The sequence below is a fragment of the Manis javanica genome, chromosome 16 (assembly GCF_040802235.1).
Source record: "Manis javanica isolate MJ-LG chromosome 16, MJ_LKY, whole genome shotgun sequence".
NCBI lineage: Eukaryota > Metazoa > Chordata > Mammalia > Pholidota > Manidae > Manis > Manis javanica.
Window position 1 is genome coordinate 16,455,618 of NC_133171.1, and position 18,463 is coordinate 16,474,080.

The 18,463-nt window shown below is 44.1% G+C and overlaps 1 protein-coding gene across 19 annotated transcripts in view; it reads right to left on the reverse strand.

Annotated features, from left to right (window-relative positions):
- LOC108389730 (uncharacterized) overlaps positions 1-18,463 on the reverse strand; it is a 603,223-nt gene that overhangs the window by 469,745 nt on the left and 115,015 nt on the right. The gene's annotated exons all lie outside the window — the stretch shown is intronic.

Below are 18,463 nucleotides of genomic sequence, written 5' to 3' on the forward strand. Positions count from 1 at the left end.
TTCAAAGTGAACGTTCAAGTTACTGTTCAAACTTGGTGGATGAAAAAGCAGGTTCACAGAAGCTATGATGCTGCCCAGTGAGAATAGGTAGTAAGTGGTCACGTCCAACAGAGAGGCCGTGCAAGTCTAAGGCCGGGAGCTGGCACGGCAGTGTGGTCAGGAGCCAGTACAGGCAGCAGCCGGCAGGTGTGAGTGCAGAGACATGCCCTAAGGAGACAGTGGTGGGGCAGAGGCGCACACGAGTGGCACTACCCAGGACTAGCAACCAGGACTTGGTGGGCGAGCCATGGGGAGGTGTGAGCCTGCAGGCCGCCGACCATGCCACTAACACCACCAGAAACAGGACGCCAAAGGCCTGGTGGGCTTGAGGCAAACACAGAGAACTGGCCTCGGTGAGTGGGGCTGATGGGTGGTCAGGTCGGCAGCAGAGAGGTGGGGAAAGAAGTCCTAAGAGATAAGTGGAAATAAGAAACTGAAGTTCCAAAGAATGGCTGAAGCTGAAAACATGGCTCTGGACTCACTCAGCCACACGGGAACCCAGTAGCACGTCTGTGGTTTCCTACGTGGGACAGGAGTGTCTGCAATGCCTACGAAAGCAGACGAACTTCTTACCAGCCTTTGGGAAATATGCAAGGATTCTCTCTGCCACCCACCTCAGGACAAACCCCGGGCACACACACACACACAGAATTTAGTTTAAGGTTCACAGCCCTACTACACAAACTCACCGCAAAACGACATGGTATTTATATTCAAATGCACCAAGTTAAAATGCTATGAAATCATGGGGGCTTTGACTTTGTAACATTCCATTGGTGTCATTAAAACAGAGGAATTAAGTCTTGTAATTATTCCCTTCTGCACTCTGCTGTCTGTCTAAAAAATGGAAGAGCACTCTTTTCTGTCCCCAAACCAGCTGACTGATGGGTTTGAGACAGCGAAAGCCCAGTTTCAGCATGTGCAAGGGGGGAGGAAAGTGTGCGTGGACAGTGAGCGACGCCCTGCCCGCCGACCTGCGCCTGCGGCTGCTGGCAGCGAGGACAGCGCCCCTCAGGCCTGGGCGTGCCAGCTCGCTCGCACCCCTGCGCTTCATGGACATGCTCCTGTGTGCCGGCACGGTGTGCAAGCACCACAGTGTACACCTTCCGCGTCTTCACCACCAACCACAGCTGGAACCAGGGAAATCACTGTTGACAATGACCCGCATGCTGACTTACTATTAGGGAGAAAACAATAAACTGCCCCAGACGCTTTTTTTCTTGGGCTCTCGCAGGTCAGTCATTCTTTTTGGGAACATCAATGAGAAAGGCAGCTGATTTCCTCTGAAGCATAAAGCAAACCCTAACATTAATCCCACTGGTTAGTGGGGGAGGCCGGGGCCTAAATGCCAGGTATCAGAGGTAATTGCCAACTGGACTCCAGGCTGAGGTTCTCCCATTGTCTCAACCTGTCATCTCCAGTGAGTCACTCAAGCTCAAGGGGACTCATTTTCTTATTTGTAGTACACTGAGGTCATCTGAGATTACCTTTAGAATTTCTTCTCACACAATTAATCCACGATCAAAGGATATTATTACATTAACAATGGCTAAATCCTCCAATCCTATAACTATTTTAGAAACATTTTAAGGTATTCTTTGCCTTTGTCTTCTCTTGGCTCCAAGTATTAAGAATACCTCTATCTCTGTGGAGAATAATTTGAACTGTAATAAAGTTCAGAATTTGAACTGTACGAAGATACACAGAAGATAATAGAATGCAGAAATAGTGAAAGCTCCTAGATGGACCTTATTAAAAAGAGGTTAGTTCTCTTAATTTATAAAGTCAATACATTCTAAATGAAACTTTCAGTTATATTTTGAGGACCTTTACAGATTTTTCAAAATTCATATGGAAAAATAACATTCACAGATACCAAACTCCACTCTGAAAAAGAAAAGCAATTAAGGAGCATTAACTCTGATAATGAAGTACACTACCGACCTATAGTAACAAAACAGCATGGCTGTGGTTGAATAAAAGAAGCTGTGGTGCACAAAAGTGGTGCCAACTCGTCAAGGAAACGGAATCATCACATGGAAAATTGAAACTGGATTCCTACTCACACCTTATTTATACACAGATGGACCCCAGATGGGTTTAAGATCTAAATATGAACAATAGAGCCATAAAATTAATATAATAAATAAAATAAACTTTATGACAGAAGCATAGGGAGTAATTTATTTCACAAAGCCCCTGAAGTAAAATATTAATGAACTGAATTATATTAAAAATCAAATATTTTTGTTCACTAGAAGAACATAATGGGCAAAGTTAATATGAAAAGGACGGGCTAGAAGAATAGTTATAATGTCTAAAACCAGACAAGGACTATGTGCAATATACAAAGAACTTCCTTAAATTATTCTTAGGAAAAGCACGAAACTTTCAGTGGACAAAGATACAGTGAACTTGAAGGGAGAATTTATAGGAGACAAATCAGCAACACAGTAAACATATAAAGAAAGAATCAAATTAATCAATAATCAGATTAAACACAAAATAAAACACAAAGATATCTTTTTATACCCACTAGACAGAAACAGGGAAAATTAGAAAACTTAAAAATGCTTAGTATTGGTGAGGTGTGGTTATATAAACACTCATACTGCTGGTAGGAGTGTAGACTGGTGAGTCATCTGGAGGTTATCTGGAAATACTTTGTGAAGTTATGCTGTTTATATTATCTGAGCTGTGCATATGTCCTATGGCCCAGCAATTCTATTAGTCTAGACCCCAAATAAGCACCCTTTGGTATTTTCCAGCAGGGGCATTCCTGAGGCTGTTCACAGCAGCCTTGTTAACGGTGAGAGAAGATGGAGACAGTGTGAATGTCCATCCTGGGGGAGAATGCAGGTCAACCGTGTTCTAGGCACACTCTACCCACTGAGCTGTGGGGTAAATGGGTCGGATGTACACACAGCAATATTCACAGATTTATAACACGAACTAGAGAAAATGCAGGATGTGTAACACATTTACATACGCTAAAATGAAGGAACAAAATTCAGAATATGAAACTATATTCTATTAGAACACATCTATTGACAAGTGCATACTTTTTTTTTATTAAGGTATCATTGATATACATACAATCTTATGAAGGTTTCACATGAGTAACATTGTGGCTACTACATTCACCCATATTATCAAATCCCACACACACACCCCATTGCACTCACTGTCCGTCAGCATAAGAAGTGCGTGCACTTTGAAAGTAGAGTTCTTGAATGAACTGAATGGGGGACAGCTCCCACATATGCACACACAGGCGACCCTATGAAGGTGTATTTCTATGTGCACGTATGCATCTATCACACAGGTTTTCCAAAGAAGCCCTCAGTATGTGTAACACACTATTTGTATTTGGTTTCCTCTTTTTAATGCCGATCTCTATTAAACTGATTGCACAACCTACCAATGGGTTACAGTTTTCAATTGCGAGACACCACCCACCTGGACGATGATCAGGTCATTGCAGGGAGTTCCCAGAGCAGCAATAACAGGGCCCCACGTTCACTAGAAATTCAGGCACAAGCAGCAGAACCGAGACACAGCCCCTCCGCTGGGGTCGCACCCGGCGGGCTCCGGTCACACGGCGCGGGCTGGGCAGCACTTCCGGAGAGTGAACTCACCCCGCTCGGTGAGTGGTCCGCCCGCTCACCATACGGGTATTTTCACTACCCCGAAGGGACCGATTCCGACGCTCCGCCAGGGCGTTTGCGAGGCGTGCGGGCCTGAGGACGCCGGTCCCGCCCGCGGAGCGGAGGCCGGGAACCAGGGTCCGGGTGCGAAGGCCGGGGACCAATATGGCGGCCGCGGGCGGAGCGGGTCCAGGCGGGAGACCGAGGCCCCGCTTCCCAACTGCGGCTCAATAAACAGAAATTAAAAGTAAACCCAGACTTCTCTCCACACCGAGTAAACGCCGCCCGAGGGCAGCCCCGGGGCCTCCCCGCGTGCACGGCCCAGCGGGGACCACGCAGCCCGTACTGACGCCGCTGCGGAGCGTCCACACGCGGTGGGACCCGCCCGGGCCCACAGGTTCGCGCAGAAAAGGCGGGAGCCGCACCCAGAACGGCCTCGGCTGCGCGGGACGGGGCGGGCAGGCGGGCGCACAGGCAGGGCCCGCCCGCCCCGCAGCCGAGCCGGCGGCGCCCCGAAGCCCCGTGCCTCCCTGGCGGCCGCGGAACCCTGGGCTTGACGGGGGCACCGACCCAGGCTACGGTCAGCTACTTTGAGAACACAATTAACTGGAAGCATCATTCAACAAGCTTCCTAAAAATAACAGGTTCCGTGGAACCCAGATAACAAAGGGCACCTGGAGAAGAGAGATAATTCTTACTATTACATAATTTGTATTATAAATATAATGTGTATATTATCTAAGATAAGGAGAGGAATGACTTCTGGCCTATCAGAAAAACGTAGAGAAGAGCTGGCTGGGGAGGTCAGGGGAGGAAGGCCAATGGGCTACAGCAGGTGCATTAAAAAGAGGTGGACACAGGAACCACAAAGCTGCTTTGGTGCTTTGCTGGTCCTTAACTCACAGGTGCTCACAGAACGCAGAGGTCCACACAGCATGTTAAAGATGACGACCAGCAAAGAGAACAGTAATACTGAAGGCTACCATTTATTGAAAGGCTCTTTACACTATACAACTGCTAATCCTTACACCAATTCTGCAAGGTATATAATACCATTTACAGATGAACAAATAGACTATGATCACAGGTCCTAAGAAAATCCTCAGAGTCACGCAGGAAGAAGCGGCAGAGCCACGATTTCACCCAAGGCATTCCTACTTCAAAATGTCTTTTCATTAAGTGTACAACTCAAAAAGTATATTTAGGTGAAAAGTAATTAAGTGAGACTTTAAAAATAATTTCCTTCATTTAAAAAGACTAGCACGCTTTAAGCTCTGGAAGTGTAACCTACCAACATCAATTTCCTGGCTTTTGTTATTTTCCTGTGGTTACTGACGATTCTATCATTGGGGACGGCTAGGGGAAGAGGACAGGTAAATTCTATTATGTTTGCACCTTCTTGTGAACTAAATTTTTTAAATATTTTTATTAATGGGAATTAATTCTTTGGAAGGTTACCTTTTTTTCCCCTTTGGAAATATATAAATATAAATTATACATATCCAATGTCAATATATTTTTATGTATGGAATATATCAGATATTTATAGTTATATTTGAGACATATCTATATAACTCATGTAAATATGTTGATATATTTTGGAAATAAATACGTATTTCTTTTGGAGATATATTTTTGTTCATGTTTATAAGTATTTTTAAAAGGCTAATTCTCAGTTGTGTGCAGTGACCTATATACCACAAGCAATAACATATTGAATCCCTTCTACTCCCCTTCAATACTAATAAAACTTTAACTTAATACATATTACCACATGGTATTGCACTATTTCATCTATACAAGTTTATGAGCTGCCACTCTCAGACTTCATTTTTTTGTCTACCATGTTTACATACAGGAACCAGGGAAATACAGCTGCCATTCATTATACAAATTAACCACCATAAGAATAAAATGCCTAGATGACATTTTTAAAAAGTTAAAAAATTTTTTTCCTCTAAGAATTAAGTCATTTTTGTTTCAGTAAATAAAACAACTTTGAAACAGCCACCATTTATTGAGTGCCTTCTATGTCTCATTAAATTCATCTACTATCACCACAATGCTATAAAGTAAAACTTAATGTGCCCGTTCACATGTATGGAAAGCTAGACAGGTTACCTTGCAGAAGTCATGCTACCATTCAATGGCAAAATGAGGCTTCACACTCATATCTGTGTGACTCTAAAGATGACACACCTTCCACTATCTCAGTTTGCGCCCCCCCTTTGTTTCTATACTTAAAAGGTATCTATTATTTACTAACCAAACTTTAATAACAAAATATCCATTCTAAGCACATTCACAGATTACCCAAAAAAAGGGAAAAACACATTCCTTCCTGGCTCCCAACTGAAGCTGACTTTTGTTACTGAAGTTGAAGGTTGATCGTGGAGGTGTGAAGTAGATGTGGCCTTCCAAGTAACCGTGTGTGCATGTGAGCAGGGAACACCAGGGTACATGCAGCACTCATCTGGCCGCCGTCTGACACGGTCTCACTGCCCTGGGTCCAACTTACACTTGTCCCTCTCTCTTTCCTCCCCATTCCAGAGGCCCATGAAAATCACAGCAGAAAAATGCGACAATTTCCAAGAACACTATAAAAACACCATCAAATAAGGAAATGACTATCTGGTCTGAGCATAGCCTTTTTTCAACTAAGAAAAATCTAAAACACTAAAACTCATCTCTATTATTTATAAGAATAACCAGAAATGGAATTATCTAAATATTAATTGTAAAGACAAATAGATTTTTGGATATAAACGCTCAAAAGAACTAATTAAATATGCCTTTTAGTCCATACTTAAGCACAGGGCATTATAACTTAGTATGTGTCTACCTCAAGTGAATATATTCTTAATTCAAACATTTTTTTATGTCTTTAAGTATGTTTGATTCTACTTCCAGCTTTGTTCTCCAGCACTGATCCCCAGTCTGTTCAACTATGACTTTAATGAATCTCAGATTTCTGATATTTATAACTAAACACCATCAGAACAGAGCACTGGTTTTGAAGGTTCACAAATTTCATGGCATTTTCCTCAACTTCCATGCATCGGGAATGTTTTTAGTCCATGAAACCAGTAGCATTTTTACAAAGTAACAGTCAGTTCTCAATTATGATTTTCAAAATGGATGGAGTAAAAATGGCTGGTTGACTTATATTTTTTAAGTTACCTATAATATTGTATGGTGTCTCTAATTCTTCCAACTTCTTGGCAAATATTAGAACCATGTAACTTTTCTAGAAAACCAAGCATACAGGCTAAAAAGTCCTATCTTCTCTCACAGATAGCTAACTATTGGCTAATAAATAATACCAATGAGTATTTCCATTCTATGCTCTAGGAATAATATTATCAAGTCTAGTCTGTAAGGGCCCTGGCCGTCTCTACCACCCCCTCAGAAAGACAAGCCTGTGTCAGGCACGGTGTTAATCCTGGGAGATACCGCAGGAAATGGCATTTTAGTACCTCCCTAACACATTCACACAGTAAAGGAGGAGATAAAGTTAACAAACAGTTGTAATCAGTATGATGAAGGATGTTACAAAGATAAGCGCAGATGCTGTGGAATATATGGGAATGACTGTCACACAATCTGAGGACGGGGGACTTGGGGTAGCTCAGGAGAGTTTCCCAGGGAATACCAAGTCCAGGGGAGACTAGGAGGTCAGGGACCACCTTCTGCCCACTAGGATGGCTACAGTAAAAAAGACAGATCCTGGCAAGCGCTGGGGAGGACGTGGGAGATGGTGCCTGGTGCCTCCCTGGGGGAAGGCGACGGCGCAGCAGCCTGGGAAGCAGTCTGAGCTCCTCACAATGTTAAGCACAGAGTTGCCCTATGACCTGGTCATTTCCCTCCTACACATACACCCAAGAGAACTGAAAACCTGTGCTCAAGGAAGGCTCGTGCAGGAGTGTTCACAGGTGTCACCCAAACAGCTACCAAGCAGGAACAACTCAAGGGTCCTTTAGTTGATGAATGGATAAGAAAGTATGTTCCAAAATTAAATGTTTTTCAGTCATATAAAAGAATGAAATATTGACACAAGTTGAAAAATGTGAACACGGATGTACCGTGAAAACATGCGAAGTGAAAGAGGCCAGAAAAAAGGCCACAAACAGTGATTCCATTTGTATGAAATGTACAGAAAAAGGAAATCCATGGAGACAGAAAGTAGGTGAGCGGCTTCCAGAGGCTGGGGAGGAGAGGGGGATGGAGGGTGACTGCCGGTGGGTAGGGGGCTCCTTCCTGTGATGATGGCGACATTCTGGAATGAGATCATGGTGGCAGTTTTGTAACTTTGTGAACATACAAAAAACTACTAGATTGTACACTTCAAAATGGAGAATTTGAAGGCATGTGAATAATCTCTCAATAGTAAAAGAGAAAAAGGGTGAGGAGGTAGTAACAGAAGTAAGGGGTCAGGAAGGGAAAAAAAAAAGGAGAAAGGGGCAAGAATGGTGGGCAAAAAAGAGAAGGGGGAAGGCTGATGAGGCTGAGGGCATAGCTAGGCGGTAGCGAGGGGGGCGACGGGGCAGCCACCCTCCCTTGGCGGCAGAAGTACAGAGCGAGTGCAGCCTGACCGCGTGGGCACAGACGGGAGCTGGGACGGCGGGGACCTGACGCTTCCCCAGGGGACCCTGAGCGAGGGGGGGAGGGCTGGGCCGCCTCTGGGGAGCGCAGGGGAGTCCACGGGCCGGAAGATCGGCAGCCGCACATGTGCTTCCATATTTAATGCTGTATGACAATGTACTTAGGCACAAAATAAACAGGGTCTCAAAACAGATTTTCTGTCAAACCTGCAGGATCCTTGAACTAGAGGATGAGAGGTCTAGGCCCACTTTCCTGATGCTTTTTACACAATGTGCACACGGTTGCCAAGACCTTCCTGTTCAGTTCATCAACTGCCTAAATCCTGCAGAAGCAGCTCCTTCATGTATGCACGGCTTCCTCGCGTTTGACATCATTTCAACAACTAGGTACCGTGTTCCTCAAAAATTGACATGAAAATGCATAACCTTCACAGAAAATAAGTTTTCCCCATTTCTTATGTTTTTTTTTAAATTTAGGCTTCATAATATTTTTTCAACATTAAGAAAACAGAATTGTATTTGATGTGTTCTAGGTCTAAAGACATGTTAATAATTTTCCCATGCTTCAGTAACTAGTAATTCATATTTAAACATCTATAGTTAGCACTTACCTTCAGTTGGTAATACTCAAGTCAGACAACTGAACAGTTTGTAAAATTTCCAAATTGAGCTGTAGGTATCACGGGGTGAGAACGGAGTAACCCCACTAGGTGATTTCTACCTATGCCCAAAAGCCAGGACTTCCTATGAGTGTGTGTGAAAGGGTGGTGGTGCACAGTCACTGCTGAGTCGTGCAGACACACCAAGTCTACGAGAAGCACTGAATGTCTGATCGCTACTCAGGCAAATACAGACCAGTTACCATTTTTTAAGCTGCCTGTGTAGCAGGTATTTTTTCACAGATAACTTCGTTTCCCATCCCAACACTACTTTACAAATAAGGAAAACGGAGCAGCCAGCAAAGGGCAGCGCCAGGATTGGAGCCCAGGCATTCAGGCTCCCGCCCCTGAGATCTCAGCTCATGTAGGGCCTTGAGACACACCCGATACTCCGCCCCACGACAACTCTTACAGCTTAGATGGTATGAGGACTTCTAGGTGACTGACTTCTCCTCAGTTGCTAGTATTTCTTAACATGCATCAGCCAAAACTCAGAAGACTATAGTCAGGAGGACAGAGAGACAAGAGACCAAGTTAAGGGGTGGGAACTCAGGTTTTCCAGGCAGAACTAGAACTAAGAGGCTGTGTTTTGGGGGAGTTTCTTGAGCAGTCCTGTGCTTTAGTTTCCTTAACTAGTTGACCACCAATGTGCTTACGGTTCTAGAATTACCCATGGATAAAAAAAGAAGACACACGTTCTGCAAAGCCCTTCGCTCTCCCACTGCTCACGTACTTCCCGGCTCTGATTAGCCATGCATCACCCTTCCTCCCGGTGCTGGCCAGACTCCCCTCTCCCCGCCCATTGGTCCCTTCCTTCACCTCACACTCTGTCGATGCTGGTCTATCCCTGATAAGTTGGCCTTAGTAGGATAATACTCAATTTGATTTGTTTCTTCAACCCCTTTTAGGGAAGGAGCAGAGTATAAATAAATAAAAATGGATAATGCTTGCTGCAAGCATCACGAATGACGTGTCATGAGCTCGAGCGGAGGCCCTCTGGGGACAAGGCACCCTTGTGAGCCCTGACCAGGTGGCAGGATCCCAAGTACCTGGTGGACGACGCAGGCTAGAGCGCGGCCCCCGCCCTTCTGGGACATCCCTGACTGCTAGCTCCTTTTGGTGCATAAATTTGCCCACATTTATAAATAAATAAACATGCTGAGATTTGATCTGTAAGCCCAAAGTATGATATGCAGCCACGGTATTTCCTATGTATTTCTGCCACGGTAAACATGGTTCTTTGGCTCTTGATTCTCTGATTCTCCAATCTTGTTTTCTTGGTATTTTGTTTTGATCCTGTCTTCATTTCTGCAGCTCTTCCTAAACATTTAAAATGTGTACACATTCCCCCTTACAGAACAGTGAAGAAATCCTAAGGTGTGCTTAAGGGGAGGGGCTGGCTTTGGGGAAGGAGCCCCGTAAAGGATCAGCACACAATGTTACTATCCCAGATCAATGCCATTACTGTCTTTTTATCATTAGAGTGTGAATCAGGATCAAATTTCCAACTGTCAAATGGAATTTCTTCTAACCAGCTTCTCTGGTCTTTACATAAATTATAGAATATGGTGGTAGCAGCCATAGCAGCGATAGTAATACAACACTTGCAAAGCCTTCACTGGGGGCCAAATGCCCTTCTGAGCACTTCCATACCGGGACCCCATGACTATTATTAGGGCTCCACTAAGACGGGCAACAGAAAGGTCAGGCCACATCCCTAACGCCACACACCTGGTATGCAGTGGAGGCGGGCTCTGAGCCCAGGCGGTCTGACTCTGTAACACCCACTCATAATCCCATTAATCTGAAATGCCTTGCTAGCACTACCATATTCACAGCATTAACCCTAAGACCCTCTAAAGTTCTAACTTTCCTCTCTGCGAAATGTGAGTGAATTTGGGCCAGTATACAAACCATACCATAGGTCCAGAAAAGCTCTGATTTCCCGAGACTGTATTCTTTTCTATACAACAATTTCACAGAAATCCAAAATTAAAAATATGATTTAATGATCAGGCCCTGTAAAATTCTTATAAAAGTAAAACAAAATAATAAATAGAATTCAGGAACTATTCCTTTTAACTTTGTACCATAGTTTTCCATTTTGTAAACTAGAATCTAAGCATTCCTTTATTAATAGCTATTACTTTCTTTTTTTCCAAAAGAATTTCAAACTTGCAGAAAACTCGTATGAACTGTCAGTGAGCTCCCACGTTCCCTTCGACTAGAGACCTCATTCAGGGCGGGTCACTGGCCCAGCCATGTCCCTTCTGGGCGACTGCAGCCCGGGGTCACCCTTCTGCTCGGTCATCAACCCAGCTCCTCCCTGACCTTCAGCACCCTTACATCACAGAAGATCGCTGGTTAATGAATTTGTAGAATGTCCCGACACTGGGATCAGTCAAGTTTTCTTTCAAGGATTACATTTTTTGGGAACGATGCTGCATTCTGACTGGATCCCATCAAGTGACACATGATGCCGGTTTGTCCCATTGGGAGTGTCCGTATTAGCAGTGACGTTGATCTCAAGGTCACATCTTCCAAGGTTCTCCAGTAGAGAGATTATGTTGCCCCTTATAGTGAATAAGGGCTGTTGACAGATTCTCTGGGGTGGTAACAATGTCTTGATCCTCACCAACTTCCACTCACAAGTGCACACCCGCCAACATCTCCGACCTGAACTCACACGTGCAGACAGCCAAGATGCCCTCTCTTGAGTCTCAGCCTTCTTTCCATTTATCAGACAGCATGCTGTCCTAAGCAGTGATTCTCTCTTCTGCCAGTGATTCATGCATTTATAAATCAGGATGGCCCATGGACTCCTTGTTTGTTTACTGAGATATAATCTGTAAATACTGTGATTATTTTGATGCTCAAACTGTCTCACATTTGCCCAGAAACCCCTTCAAGCTGGCTGCTATTTCCTTTTGGCATCTTCCCACCATTCTTGGAGAACTTTTGTATTTCCTGGTACAGTGACATATTCAGAGCTCATTTTGTGCCTTCATGCCCCCACCCTAGAGCCAGACCTTTTTTCCAAGGACCTGTGGTTCCCTTCAGCTAAGGACGGTATTTAGAAGCTAAGACATGGATAATAAATGTGTTCATCTTCACTGCTACGTTATGGCATCCCAGTCCTTTCAGTGAGCGGCTAGGAAATGTGTGTGGTGTGTGTGCATGTACATATTCACATACTGCATGTATTTTAACATATATTTTTTTTCTGTATTTAAATATAGGATTCCTACATATCAAAATGCATGAGTTCACACCAATACCTCAGATTCCAACCCACAGGCCAGGGTTCATGCTGCCTCCCCGTTAGCTCTTCTCTGACAGTAAAAGTCTGGCCCTCATTTCCTTCAGTTTGTTTGTTTATTGGCCTCACTGGGCCTCCTTGCTCAGACCTGCCTGATGGCTTTTTGACTAAACTATTAAGAAAGAAAGGAAGGAATTAAAAGAGCAAGCAAAGAAAATAGGCTGGCTCCACCACATTTTTAAGATTTGACAGTCTACTTATGATAAAAACATAACCTGGGCCCTAGGACTAAACATAACACCGCAGCTCACCGCAGCCCCAGGAGATGACAGAGCGTAAAGCTGCTTCTGACGGCTTCTCTTCTGTCTTCCGATGTGGTTAAGACACAGAGTTATTCATATATTTATGACAAAAAGAATTTTAACATAATTCAACAATAAAAATTTCAAGAACCAGATGTCACTAACTTTTTTGAAGCAGAATGAAGAAATTCGAGCACATCCTTGCGATCATCTCACTGACTTACAGCAAAGAAGGGGTAAGCGGGGCCCAGAAAGGTCACAGGACTGGCTCAAAGTCACAAAGCTAATTAGTAGCACAACCCGACCCGTAAATTCCTGACTTTCTGGGTCAGTATGCCATGCTGCCTTTGGAAATGTCCTCCAAGCACCTAACATATAATTTTAAGACATATCTGCTGAGAAACATTCAATTCCATGAGCCCTCATGAGAAAAATGTACACCACACCTGTAGGAAGCCTATTTTAAGTAACGAAGGGAACAATCGCTTCCATGGGAACATTAATAAAACACTTACTCAAATGCTGATCCACAGACACAGTTCACATGACCCAAAGTGTTCCCTTCTCTAGGATTCTGTAGTTCCTCCAGCTCATCGTAATTAGCACCAGTCCCCCTGCACCACAGATGGGCAGAAATGCAAAACACGAGTCATCAGACCACGACCTCGTACACGACCTTGGAACGAGGAAGATATTGCTTGTGCAAGTACTATGTGATTGGGGCTGTGCTATACAGTTAGCAGTGGCTCTTTGTCCCTTGATGTAACTGGAGAGATTCTGTCACAAGGCTGATTAAACCAACTCTCTGCAATGTGGGGTCAGCTCAGTACCCGCCTTCATTAAGCTTCATACTCAGCAGGTCATTCTAACTTTCGGGGTCCTAGTTTCTTGTTCTGCATCCATAAAGTGGAGGTGAGAACACCTGGTTCTCAGAACTGCTATGCAGACCTGACGAGAAAGAAGTGAGTCATGGGCTGAACACACAGCCTGGCACCAGTGCTCCCCACTGCCACCTCTCGGCAGAGCACGGGCATCACCAGCCCCATCATCCCTGTTATCCCATCACTTCAGCCCCCATCATCCCTGTTATCCCACCACTTCAGGCCCCACCATCCCAATTATCCCTGTCACTTCAGTCCCCATCATCCCTGTATCCCCATTATTCAAGACCCATCATCCCCATATCCCCGTCACTTCAGGCCCCATCATCCGCATTATCCTATCACTTCAGGCCCCATCATCCCCATTATCCTATCACTTCAGGCTCCATCATCCCTGTATCCCCATCACTTCAGGCCCCATCATCCCTGTATCCCCATCACTTCAGGCCCCATCATCCCTGTATCCCCATCACGTCAGGCCCCATCATCCCCATTATCCTACCACTGCAGGCCCCATCATCCCCATTATCCTATCACTTCAGGCCCCATCATCCCCATCATCCCTGTATCCCCATCACTTCAGGCCCCATCATCCCCGTATCCCCATCACTTCAGGCCACATCATCCCTGTATCCCCATCACTTCAGGCCCCATCATCCCCATATCCCCATCACTTCAGGCCCCATCATCCCCGTATCCCCATCATTTTCAGACCTTAATGTTGCTTGCAATGCAACGGCGGGAAATGAAAGCTGTTTGAAATTTGCTGTGGTCATAAATAAAGCAGAGCTCATTTTATATTTGCAAGAGAACATTTAGGCAACACCTAAGTCATTTCATTCTTTTTCTGGACTTGGCCTCACTCAGTCCTTAAGGATTGTAACAATTTCTAGCTGTCCCCCTCCCACGACACTGGAAATGGTCAGTTAATCCAAATATCTTGGATATCATTTGCCTTATATGATATGATACTCTAATACCTCACCATGCAGGAACTAATTAAGAATGAAATTTCAGATGAGGATAAAAAAAATTTAAAGAAATGAGCTAATTTTATAGAAAGGCAGGAAAAAAGATAAATCCCTTAAAAGATTTAAAACAAATTAGGGACAAAAACAATCTTCAGGCAGGCTAAAAATGGTGGCTCTTGTCTCAATACACGACTCCTGGAAAACTAAGCTATGTTTTATTACTTAAAGCCTACTTTTTTTTTTTAACTTTTTTTTCTTCTAGGAGAAAAAAATGTGTCCAGTGTTCAATGAAATACCAGGTGCACTGTGGTTTTCACTCTTGATAAAAAATACAAATAAAAAAAAAAACACCTATTGTCACTCATGGGCTTCAGCCTAGCTTGTCAAGCAGGAATTAAAATCTCTTTAAAAAGAAGCTTTGCATGGTTCATATGTCAGGCGACATGAGCCGGATCAGCTTACAGCAGGGGCCAGAGATAAAGCGCGCAGAGGAGGTCAGAAGGAAACAGCCCCAGAAAAATCTACAATTTCTCTACTCATCTCTCTCCCACCCCTCTCTCCTTTGTTAGAACCAGATGGAAGAACCATTTCTTTCCCTTTATTAACGACAGCACGAGATTCTGAAATCAACCCGTCAGGAATACCTACCTCCTGTTTATAAAGTTCTGTTCATTTTTCTTTGAAAATCATGAAACAAAGACACATCAGTTTAAAGTCAACTATCAGGCCTTTGATTTTATTAAGCCCAAAGGTGCAAAGCCTGTAGAACGAGGACTGTTCGGTTTACTTTAAAAGAAAGCATCAAGTATTAGCTGAAAATTGGTTGTAAATGGGGCCACTTAAGCCTCCAGGGAAAGGAACTGCAGGGACTTGGGATTAAAATTGCAGCAAGCCCAACAGAAAACTGAGGATGAGGAAATGATGACTGATGGGCTTGCTGCTATTATCTCTGAGAATAAGAAAGGCAAAGAGGCTTTGGGGAAAAAAAACGTGGAGGTGACCTTGAGAAGCAGTCCAGACTGAGAAGTCAGCTGGGCGTAGCTTCCTGCGGGGATGGAAGTGTAGCAGGCAGAATACTTCATTTACAAGGACGAGGAAGATGCTTCACATAAGCAGTTCTGATTTCCTGCTCGCGTGTGGAGCTGCATGCCGCATCCCCAAGAAGAAACATGTCCCAAGGCCCTGGTGAAATGCTCCCTCCGCACCCGCTGTGGGCTGAGCCCCTCGGAGGGTCCTAGGGGATCTCACGACTTCGGGACATGGGAGACTGGAGACTAAAAATGGACTCTCTTGACTTCACTGCAGTCCAGGCCTTTTGCCTTCATCCTGTGCCACTGCCCACAGAACGGGAAGCCCTAAGCTGTGCAGGATGCTCAAGCGGAACTTCCTGCAACCGCTTCAAAACGGGACCAGGTCCTGGATCCCAGGGAGTGAAGCTGCTGGGAATTCCCGCTCTACATGTGACATTCCTGAAGGTGGATGTGCTAATACGTTCCTCTAGATCAGTGGTTCTTAACTTGGTTAAAATCAAGACTCCTTTATTAATTTGAAAAATTACTGAGGACTCCAAAGAGCTTTTTCTTACATAGGCTACATCTATCAAGATTTACTATGTTACAAATTGAAACTAATGTTTAATATTTATTAATTCATTAAAACATAATCTAAAAACCCTTTCCTATTAACATAAATGATACATTTTTATAGGCTATTAATTTTCCAAAAAAGGAAAAACATGACATAAGAAGACTGGCACTGTTGTACATGGTCAAATGTTTTCTGCCGTCTGGCTGAACAGAAGACAGCTGGGGCCTCCGATTTGTTGCATTCAATCTGCCGTGATATCCTGTGGTTGGCTGAAGCACATGGAAAACCCCTTTTCACACGGATACGTAGTTGGAAAATGGAAAACTAATATAGCAGCCTTTTCAGATAATTTTGGATATTCTTTCCTTGATACTATACCAAAAATCAACAACTGGCAGTTTCCATAGGAACCTGAACCTCTATCAGTGAACTTTCCATACTCTGATGCATTGACATGTATTAATCTATTTAGCACTTGAGCTTTACTATGCACAGTTTTGTAACATCGCTCTCTGGTCATATAGAAAACATCAATTCACTGAGCTATTTCCAAACGTACAGCAGAAAACTTCATATTATACTGCGAGACAGGGAAGATTAAAAAGGCAAATCATGTCTTAGTGATATTATGGAAATAGATCTGACCTTGTAGAACCACTGAGAAGGTAGCAGGGACCCCTGGAGTCTGTGAGCCGAGGTTTGGGAACTGCTGCCTTAGGCTACCGTGGCCCCTGAAAGCAGTAGTTCTGAGGGTGTGCCAGCCATCTGCAGTCACCATAGGGCCCTTCCAGGGGACCATGTGACATGGGAGAAAAAAAAATGTGTCCCCAAGTCAACATGCAACCTGGAACTGGTCAAAGAATTCTAAGCATGAGGATTTCACCTGGTTTCTAAGCCATCTGCTAGGAACCTGGAAAGGTCACAACCCACAGGATTTGGCACTCTCCCTGTGACAAAAGTGTCTGGGCTTAAACAGTGACAAACATGTCTCATGCTAAATTCAGATACAAAAGCAATGCTTTATGGCTAAACAAGCCACAACTGTTCATTCCTGATTTCCCCCTGGAAATTATGAGGTGCAGTGGCTCCCTAAAAATTGTTGTTAGTGGCCAGCGGCTACAAGAAAATTTTAGATTAGCAATCATCCGACCCTGACTGACTACATCCCTGAGTGTCAGCTCCCGGGGCGAGGACCTTACCTGTCCTCAGCACCCCCACCCCCCATGCCTAAAACCAGTGCCTGCCCCCTACTCAAGGTACAATACTTGTGGAATGAGTGGATGGTTGCCTTGATTTGTATTTGGAACCACTGAGTATTTCATGGTAAATATGACCCTGCGTGTCCCACCCTGAAGAAATGAGTCAAGAAACAGCATCGCTGATTCCGAAGCATCATGGCAGCATCACAGAAAGGAACAGCAGATGAACTGTCGGCATGTACATTACATCTGCTTTAACCCAAAACTTTCATTCACAAGCATAGTTTTAGTGAATACCTCATGAAATTCAGATTTCAAGTTCACACCCCACAATTTTTAACTCAAATGAAATGCAAAGTAGCCAAGGAAAAACAAGCTCCTGCCTTCGCCAGACGGTTGTTGCGATGCAATCTGATACGTTATCCAAGGAGAAAAACAAATCTCCTGATTCCTCCACAGATCAAAGTTCTCGGCAAGAGCTGGGCAAGAACTGGTATCTGACTGAAAGAACCATGTGCGTGCGCACCGCATGTGTGTAGGCTCAGGAACGTCCACTGCAGCTCTCACTCTTCAGTGTTACAGCTGCAAGAATGGCTCCACTGCCCATGGACGCACAACAGAAGAGGGGGGCAAGGGGTACCAGCAAGATGCTTTCCAAGCCCCAAAATTTCAGAACTGTTGATAATTTGGATTATGCAGGTTATTGGTTTTTTTGTAGTCCTGACTGGGGAGAGAAAGTGGCCTCCTTGGTGAACAAAAATGTGCAACAGAAATTGATTATCTGCTCCAGATGGCTTATGCCACAGGACTATAAAAGATTGCAGTTGGCTTTGGTTACAAGAGGGGCTATCAGTCATCCTGAGCTATTGACACATTTTTATGTACTGCAGTCTCAAATCACTCATAAGGTCACCTATTCATCCTTGAAATCTGAAATTCTAAGGTCTACCTAAGGGACAAGAAGGGATTTAAACTGAAGTCTTCTCTCCCTAGTCTTATAACAGCATCACATTTGAAAGCTGGATGGAAGGGAAAGGCTAAGTTGCTGTGAGCTCACCACTCCATGCAGCCCTCGTGTCCAGTAACCACCTGTGTTCAAATGGCAACTGGAAGAGCTGCCAATCCCAGGAATTGGAAAAAGCTACCTAAACTCTTTTCACAGCGCTGATTGACAATTGCTCATGAACTAATAAAACTTGTAGGAAATACCACTGGACAGATTATAGACAAAAATTATTTCCAGTCTGGTCCCAGGAGCTTAAAAATTACTAAGGACATGCTAACCTCCCACACTATTAGAGAGGGTCAGGGGACTAAA